Genomic DNA, 7500 nt, shown 5'->3' on the forward strand with positions numbered 1-7500 from the left:
GGCCGTAAGCCATTATTGTGTGCAGAAAGGGGCCTTTTAAAGATGTCATGCCCTTGATTCTGGCTGAATTTTAGGACATGTGAATATGTCTCTATATGATAAAAAAAAACATATGATCAAAAAAATGAAAAAGCTTACAGCACCTGGTATTCCCAGGCGGTCTCCCATTCAAGTACTAAACAGGCCCGACCCTGCTTAGCTTCCAAGATCGGACGAGTTCAGGGTGGTATGGCCATAAGCCATTATTGTGTGCAGAGAGGGGCCTTTTAAAGATGTCATGCCCTTGATTCTGGCTGAATTTTTGGACATGTGAATATGTCTCTATATGATAAAAAAAACATATGATCAAAAAAAATGAAAAAGCTTACAGCACCTGTTATTCCCAGGCGGTCTCCCATCCAAGTACTAACCAGGCCCGACCCTGCTTAGCTTCCGAGATCAGATGAGATCGGGCGTGTTTTTTTTTTTTTTTTTATCTTTTATTATCAAAATTACAAAAACATTTATAATTCTTTCACATCATTTACAACAAATGCTATTATAATACATACACCCTCTAAATTAAACCTCCCCTCTGACGCAAACGGCACCCTAAAAACAATAAAAACATAGCATCAGAAAAAAAAAACTCAAATCACCCCTGATACCCCCAACTCATGACAACTCTTCTGAGTCCCTCCCCCAAAGCAAACACCCCTCTGAAAACAAACCACAAAAACATACAAAAACCCCACAGTATTCTCAAAAAACCACTGAGAAAAAAAAAAAAAAAACACCAAATCAAATCACCCATTTTCCCCATGACCAAAAAAGAAGCCCTCGTACCAAAAAAACAAAAACAAAATAATTTAGACATCCCACATAATTCCCTCCTCATTTACTCTACACACATTCGCACCTTCCACAAACATTCTCACAAACTCACTCTCATTCGCTATGTACAACAATTTAAGATGTGCTTTCCATTCATTCACAAACATTCTCCACACATTCATTTTCTTACTTTCATACAGTGCATAATTCCTTCTGTTAAAAACCGCTTTTCTTGCAAAAGCCAAAATTATATTCATTACATTGTGATTTTTTTGTTTTGTTCCCACCCCCAACAACACCGACAATTCCCACCCCCTTTCATTCCAACACTCATTCTTACTGCATTTCCCCAACATTTCTCTTATTTTTCCCCAAAAATAAACCAATTCCCCACACGTAACAAACAAATGTATTAAATCCTCATCCGTACTTTCACATACACAACATTTTCTTTCATACCTCTCCTTATGGATCTGATGCAGGACGATGCAGGTAAAGATCCTCCTGTGCCTCAGTTTGAAATCTAGGTCAAATATTGCATGTGGTGTATGCGGAATGTTAATGTTCTTCCATATCATGTTGCTTGTTATGTCCGGGTATGTGTCTGTCCATTTTACTTCGGATGTGGGTTTCTGTATTCTATGTGTGATTGCGCACCTATACCAAATTTTTGTAGTGACATCTGTAATGTTGTGTTTCTTCTCCCCTAGGCACAGGGAGATCCCCCCCCACATCGTCCTGCATCACTCCCTCCTTCTCTTTGATTAATTTTTCCCATTCGCTCGACAAAGACAATTTTACATTTGCAAACACTCTCTCAATCACATCCTTTCTGCACACACACCCTTTATTTTTTAAACCCCTCACCACCATTTGTAAATCAAAATCCCCCCCACAGTTCAGTAAATCCCTTATTCTAATATATCCCGCTTTCGACATAGCTTCACACTTAATTACCCTCTCCCCATTTTTAAAATACGGGCTTGAGAGGAAGGGCAGTCGTAGCACTGACCCTCTCGTTCCGCACTCTGGTACAGTCCAGGATGAAACCTGATACCACGCACTGAGTACTTCCTGGAAAAACCGTGGCAAGTGTTTAAATGAATCCAGGTTATTGATCTGGTACAGGTTGTCCTCGTTGTAGAGTCCAAAACTGCACAGATATTGTTTGAAGTGGTTTTTCCAAACTACGTTCCGGTTCTGGTCCATAAATTTGCCTATCAATTTGACTCTTAGTGCTACTTTTTTTGTAAGTAAATCAATCAAAGCTAGCCCCCCCTGATCTTTAGCCCCTATTATTGTTTTGTGAGCTATACTCGCTGCTTTGTTTTTCCAAATAAAGTCCCTAATGGTCTTTGAAATCTCCTTAAAGGCCCAGTCCGGAAGCGTACAAGTACTCAGCGCATGATTCACTTTGGACAACACGAGAGCATTTGTTACGGCTACCCTTCCTCTCAACAATAGACCCCTCGCTTTCCACAAATTCAATGTTTTTTTAATTTTACCCACCACCTCTTTCCATGTTACATCATCACATTCATTCTCATTTTTCCCCATATTCACTCCCAACACTTTTCTTCTCTCACACACCGTTTTAAATCCCCACTTATTAACTAGATTGGATTCCTTACCTAGTAACATAATTTCTGACTTATTTTCATTTACTTTTGCCCCAGATGCTCTTTCATAAGTTTGTACATGTTTTAATATCAATTCTATATCCTCCTCTCCTTTTACCATTATATTCACGTCATCTGCATACTGTATTATTTTTACGTTTTCCTTACCTATACCTTTTATGTTTACGTCTTCCGATATCAGTGCTGCCAGCGGCTCTGCTACCAAGCTGTACAACAGCGCTGACATCGGACATCCTTGTCTCACTGACCTTGATATTTTAAAAGAATCAGTTAGTTCCCCGTTACATTTTATCTTGCTTTCCGCTCCTGTATACAACATATTTATCCATTCTCTCATTCTCTCCCCGAATCCAAACTTCTCTAACACCTTCCCCATGAACCCGTGATCTACTCTGTCAAAAGCTTTATTTAAATCAATCCCTAGCCATATTCCCCCCTCCCCTTCCATATCCCTGACCGTCTGTTTTATTGAAATGATTGAGTCTGCTATGTCTCTGTTTGGTATACTGTATGATTGTGTTTGTTCTATGATTGTTCCTATTACCTCCCTGATTCTATTGGCTATTGTTTTTGCTATGATTTTGTAGTCTGTGTTGAGTAGGCTGATTGGTCTGTAGTTGTCCAGATTTTTATTGTCCCCCTTGTTTTTGTAAAAAATAGTAACCACCCCTTCCCCTAAACTTTTTGGTATATGTTTCACTTTTTCCATATATTTACTCAATTTGTTCACCAAGGGCACCAGCTGCTCTTTGAAAGCTTGGTAGAATTCCGCAGTTAGGCCATCGCTCCCAGGACTTTTGTTTTTGTTTAACCCCTCTAAAGCACTTCTGATTTCTCCCTCTGTAAACTCACAATCACACCACATTTTATCGTCCTCGCTTAGTTTTTTCTTTAAGGCACCCAAAGCTCTGTTCACACTCACGCTATCACACTCCTGTCTCGAAAACAGGCTTTCATAATAGCCCTTTACTATTTCTAAAATTCCCTTTTTATCTGTCACACTTTTACCTGCTTCATTTAATAATTCGTTTATTTCTGTTCTTTTTTGTTTTTGTTTTTCCAGACCTAAAAAAAAGGCTGTACTCCTCTCCCCCTCATACATATATTGTATTTTACTCCTAATGGCTGCACCCCTACTCTTTTTAAGTTCAATCACTCCCAACTGTTCTTTTAAATGTATGTATTTTTCGACATCTACATTATCTACACTGTCAAGCGATGCTATTTCCTCACTTAGTTGTTTTCTCAAATTCTCTTCCTTTCTATTTTCTCTCCACTTTTTCTCTTTACTATAATTGATACACTTTTTTTTAATTCTGACTTTTACACTATCCCACCACACATTCATATCTTCACTCTCATTCCACTCATATCCCACATCATTCAACAATCTTTCCATACTTTTCACAAACATTCCATCATCCAGCAAGCTTGCATTAAAGCACCATATCCCTCCTTTACGTACATTCGTTTCTTTTCTAAACGTGATTTCTATTCCAGCGTGATCGCTCCACATATTAGTTTTATATTCAACTTCTTTAATCCACCTCACTACCTCGCATGTCACCAAAGCATAATCTATTCTAGATTGTTTTAATCTATTTAGTACAATTTGTCTCCTGGAGAACACCCTCCCCCATGGATGTAGCAATCTCCAAATATCAATGCATTGTTTCGTTATCATTATATCTTTAAGTGTCCCCCTGCTTACATCCCCTTTAAACACATTATTTTTTGACACATCGGTGGGTGTCATTGCCACATTAAAGTCACCGATTATTATACAATTCCTTTCCCACCATTTGCTTATTGCAATGAAGAACGTTTTCCTTTCTTTTTCTCCATTCGGTGCATATATATTTATGATTCTTATATTTTTCGTTTCATACACACAGTCTATTACTATTATTCTTCCTTCTTTGTCTCCATAAACCAAATTTACCCCTGTTACCCGACCCGTTTTGACTAAAACCGCCACTCCTCTCGCCCTCGACATGCCATTGGAGCAGAAAATATGGCCCACAAAGTCTTTTTTTATGTCTTCCACCAGGGAATCATCCCACCTGGTCTCCTGCAGGCACAAAACGTCATTCTGCAAGGAAAGAATCGAATGTCTTTTTTCTTTGTTTCTTAGTCCATTCACGTTAATCGAAAATAAATTAAAGGCCATTATCATAAAAATAAAAACAAAAAAAACGGATTTACAGGGGTTATTGTCAGTCATTATTTGTCCTTACATTTCAATTTTTTCACCAACTTTTTTCGTTGTCCAAGACTTAGTCTTTTTTGCGCACTCGCCAGTTCACTCACATCCATTTCGCTGTCCGTTTCATTGGGACTGGTGCTTTTACCCGTATTATTTAGCGTGATTTTTCTCCCTCCCGCCTGTCCAACACCACTCTCAGGCATCTCCCTCCCCTCTGTGCTCATGCTTACCCCCGGGTCTTCTGCCACGTCCCTTCCGTCTCCTTTTTTCCCTCTCTCGCTCGTTTTTCGCTGCTTCTGCTGTCCTCCCTCTCCAGCCAGCTCCGGCGTCTCCAGCTCGCACTCTGACGCCCGTTCTCCTCCGCTCTCTCCGCTCTGCTCCATTTCTCCGTCACTGTTCTCGTCTTCTCTGATCTCCTTCCTGCTTGCTCCGATCACCTCCTTCTCCTCCGCCTCCTCCTCGTACACCTCCTCCGCCTCGTCTTCATCCTCGTACACCTCCTCCACCTCGTTCTTGCTTTCCTCTCCGTTCACACACTCACATTCATTTTCTCTTTTTTTACAGTTTGTGCATTTTGTGCTGTTCGCGCTGCACTCTCGCGCAAAGTGTCCCTGCACCCCACAGTTGTGGCACATAACTTCTGGACACTCTCTCAGGATGTGTCCCGGCTGGATGCACATCCTGCACACTTTTTGTTGTCTATCATGTATTACTCTAAAGTATTCGTTCCCCATCACAGTGTTAAACTTTGTGGAGTAAGGGAGTGACTGTACCTGGTCATTAAATCTGACCCGGACAAACCTCGTTCCGTCAGCTATCATTGTTCCAGGCCACATTCTGCGTTTTATTGGTGATGTCGGTTTCACTCCCCATCCCGTCAGCTTCCAAACTATTTCTTCATCTGTGTTATATACGCTGGCAGGTTTAAAAAAGACACCACCAGCTCATCATTATTTAGTTCTCTCGCCACGACTCTGGTCTCTCCGATTTTAAATCCATCCAGCAGCCTTTCCTTTCCTTTAATGTTGCTCACCGTCACTTCCAGTTTTTCAGGTCCCAGGGTTCTGCACGCCAGCAGGCCCCCACAGATCATTTTTATGTTGCTCATGACGTGATTTAGAGGAACTTTGTCTCCCACCATTTCAATGTTTAGTGTTAGTTTTCTCTCAAAAGACACTTTTGCTTCCTCTTTTTCTGCTCTCTCGCCACCTCTCCCATTCTCTGCATGCGGAGCAATCAGCCCGCCGCTCCTCTCTCTTCCTCTCTCTCCGTCATCCATTCCGTTCCCTGTTTCATTTGCCGTTTTCATCCGTCCTTTTTGTCCGTCGTTCTTCTCGTTGTCGTTTAATCCATTCCTTTGTTTCAGTGCCATGTTTGTTTGTTCACGTTGTTGTCCGTTCTCTTTTCCTTTTTCCATCTCTCCAGTCCGTGGTCCTGTCATCTTTGTGATCCGTCCGTGTGAGTTTGCTCGCGACATACGAGCAAACATTCACAAAAAACAAAAATTCTTCACAAAATTGTGGAAAAAAAACAGGAAAAAAAGGTGAAAAGAAAAACGATCCCCCTAACAGTCAGTGACTGCTGGGGGACATTCACTCAAAATCTGAGGTATTTAAATAAATCCAAAGCGCATCCAAAAAACAAACAAATTAGTCCAGCTGTCCTGCTCAGTACTGACACGTCAGCTCTCCTTCAGCACCACACAAACTCTGACAGCAAAAGGGGCGTGTTCAGGGTGGTATGGCCGTAAGCCATTATTGTGTGCAGAAAGGGGCCTTTTAAAGATGTCATGCCCTTGATTCTGGCTGAATTTTTGGACATGTGAATATGTCTCTATATGATAAGAAAAACATATGATCAAAGAAATGAAAAAGCTTACAGCACCTGGTATTCCCAGGCGGTCTCCCATCCAAGTACTAACCAGGCCCGACCATGCTTATCTTCCGAGATCGGATGAGATCAGGGTGGTATGGCCGTAAGCCATTATTGTGTGCAGAAAGGGGCCTTTTAAAGATGTCATGCCCTTGATTCTGGCTGAATTTTTGGACATGTGAATATGTCTCTATATGATAAAAAAAAAAACATATGATCAAAAATATGAAAAAGCTTACAGCACCTGGTATTCCTAGGCGGTCTCCCATCCAATTACTAACCAGGCCCGACCCTGCTTAGCTTCCGAGATCGGACGAGATCAGGCATGTTCAGGGTGGTATGGCCGTAAGCTGTTATTGTGTGCAGACAGGGGCCTTTTAAAGATGTCATGCCCTTGAGTGTGGCTGAATTTTTGGACATGTGAATATGTCTCTATATGAAAAAAAAAAACATATGATCAAAAAAAATGAAAAAGCTTACAGCACCTGGTATTCCCAGGCGGTCTCCCATCGAAGTACTAAGCATGCCCGACCCTGCTTAGCTTCCGAGATCGGACGAGATCGGGCGTGTTAAGGGTGGTATGGCCGTAAGCCTTTATTGTGTGCAGAAAGGGGCCTTTTAAAGATGTCATGACCTTGATTCTGGCTGAATTTTTGGACATGTGAATATGTCTCTATATGATAAAAAAAAACATATGATCAAAAAAATGAAAAAGCTTACAGCACCTGGTATTCCCAGGCGGTCTCCCATCCAAATACTAAGCAGGCCTAACCCTGCTTAGCTTCCGAGATCGGACGGGTTCAGGGTGGTATGGCCGTAAGCCATTATTGTGTGCAGAAAGGGGCCTTTTAAAGATGTCATGCCCTTGATTCTGGCTGAATTTTTGGACATGTGAATATGTCTCTATATGATAAAAAAAAACATATGATCAAAAAAAATGAAAAAGCTTACAGCACCTGGTATTCCCAG

At 41.2% G+C, this 7500-nt stretch overlaps 3 non-coding genes and 4 pseudogenes across 3 annotated transcripts in view; all 7 read right to left on the reverse strand.

Annotated features, from left to right (window-relative positions):
* Positions 1-10, reverse strand: part of LOC132969861 (5S ribosomal RNA) — a 109-nt pseudogene extending 99 nt beyond the window's left edge.
* A 121-nt stretch (positions 11-131) lies between these two features.
* Positions 132-240, reverse strand: LOC132969786 (5S ribosomal RNA; annotated as a pseudogene).
* Positions 241-6531: 6291 nt separating this feature from the next.
* LOC132970404 (5S ribosomal RNA) lies at positions 6532-6640 on the reverse strand (annotated as a pseudogene).
* A 123-nt stretch (positions 6641-6763) lies between these two features.
* LOC132970195 (5S ribosomal RNA) lies at positions 6764-6882 on the reverse strand. The gene has a single exon (XR_009672056.1). It is a non-coding gene; the product is annotated as a 5S ribosomal RNA (ribosomal RNA).
* Positions 6883-7004: 122 nt separating this feature from the next.
* On the reverse strand, positions 7005-7123 carry LOC132970182 (5S ribosomal RNA). Its single transcript, XR_009672042.1, has one exon. It is a non-coding gene; the product is annotated as a 5S ribosomal RNA (ribosomal RNA).
* Positions 7124-7244: 121 nt separating this feature from the next.
* On the reverse strand, positions 7245-7353 carry LOC132969802 (5S ribosomal RNA; annotated as a pseudogene).
* Positions 7354-7475: 122 nt separating this feature from the next.
* LOC132969949 (5S ribosomal RNA) overlaps positions 7476-7500 on the reverse strand; it is a 119-nt gene continuing 94 nt past the window's right edge. Inside the window, exon 1 of the ribosomal RNA XR_009671817.1 lies at positions 7476-7500. This exon is cut by the window's right edge and continues 94 nt beyond it. This is a non-coding gene — a ribosomal RNA (5S ribosomal RNA).

Source organism: Labrus mixtus, unplaced genomic scaffold (genome assembly GCF_963584025.1).
Source record: "Labrus mixtus unplaced genomic scaffold, fLabMix1.1 SCAFFOLD_63, whole genome shotgun sequence".
Classification (NCBI taxonomy): Eukaryota; Metazoa; Chordata; class Actinopteri; order Labriformes; family Labridae; genus Labrus; species Labrus mixtus.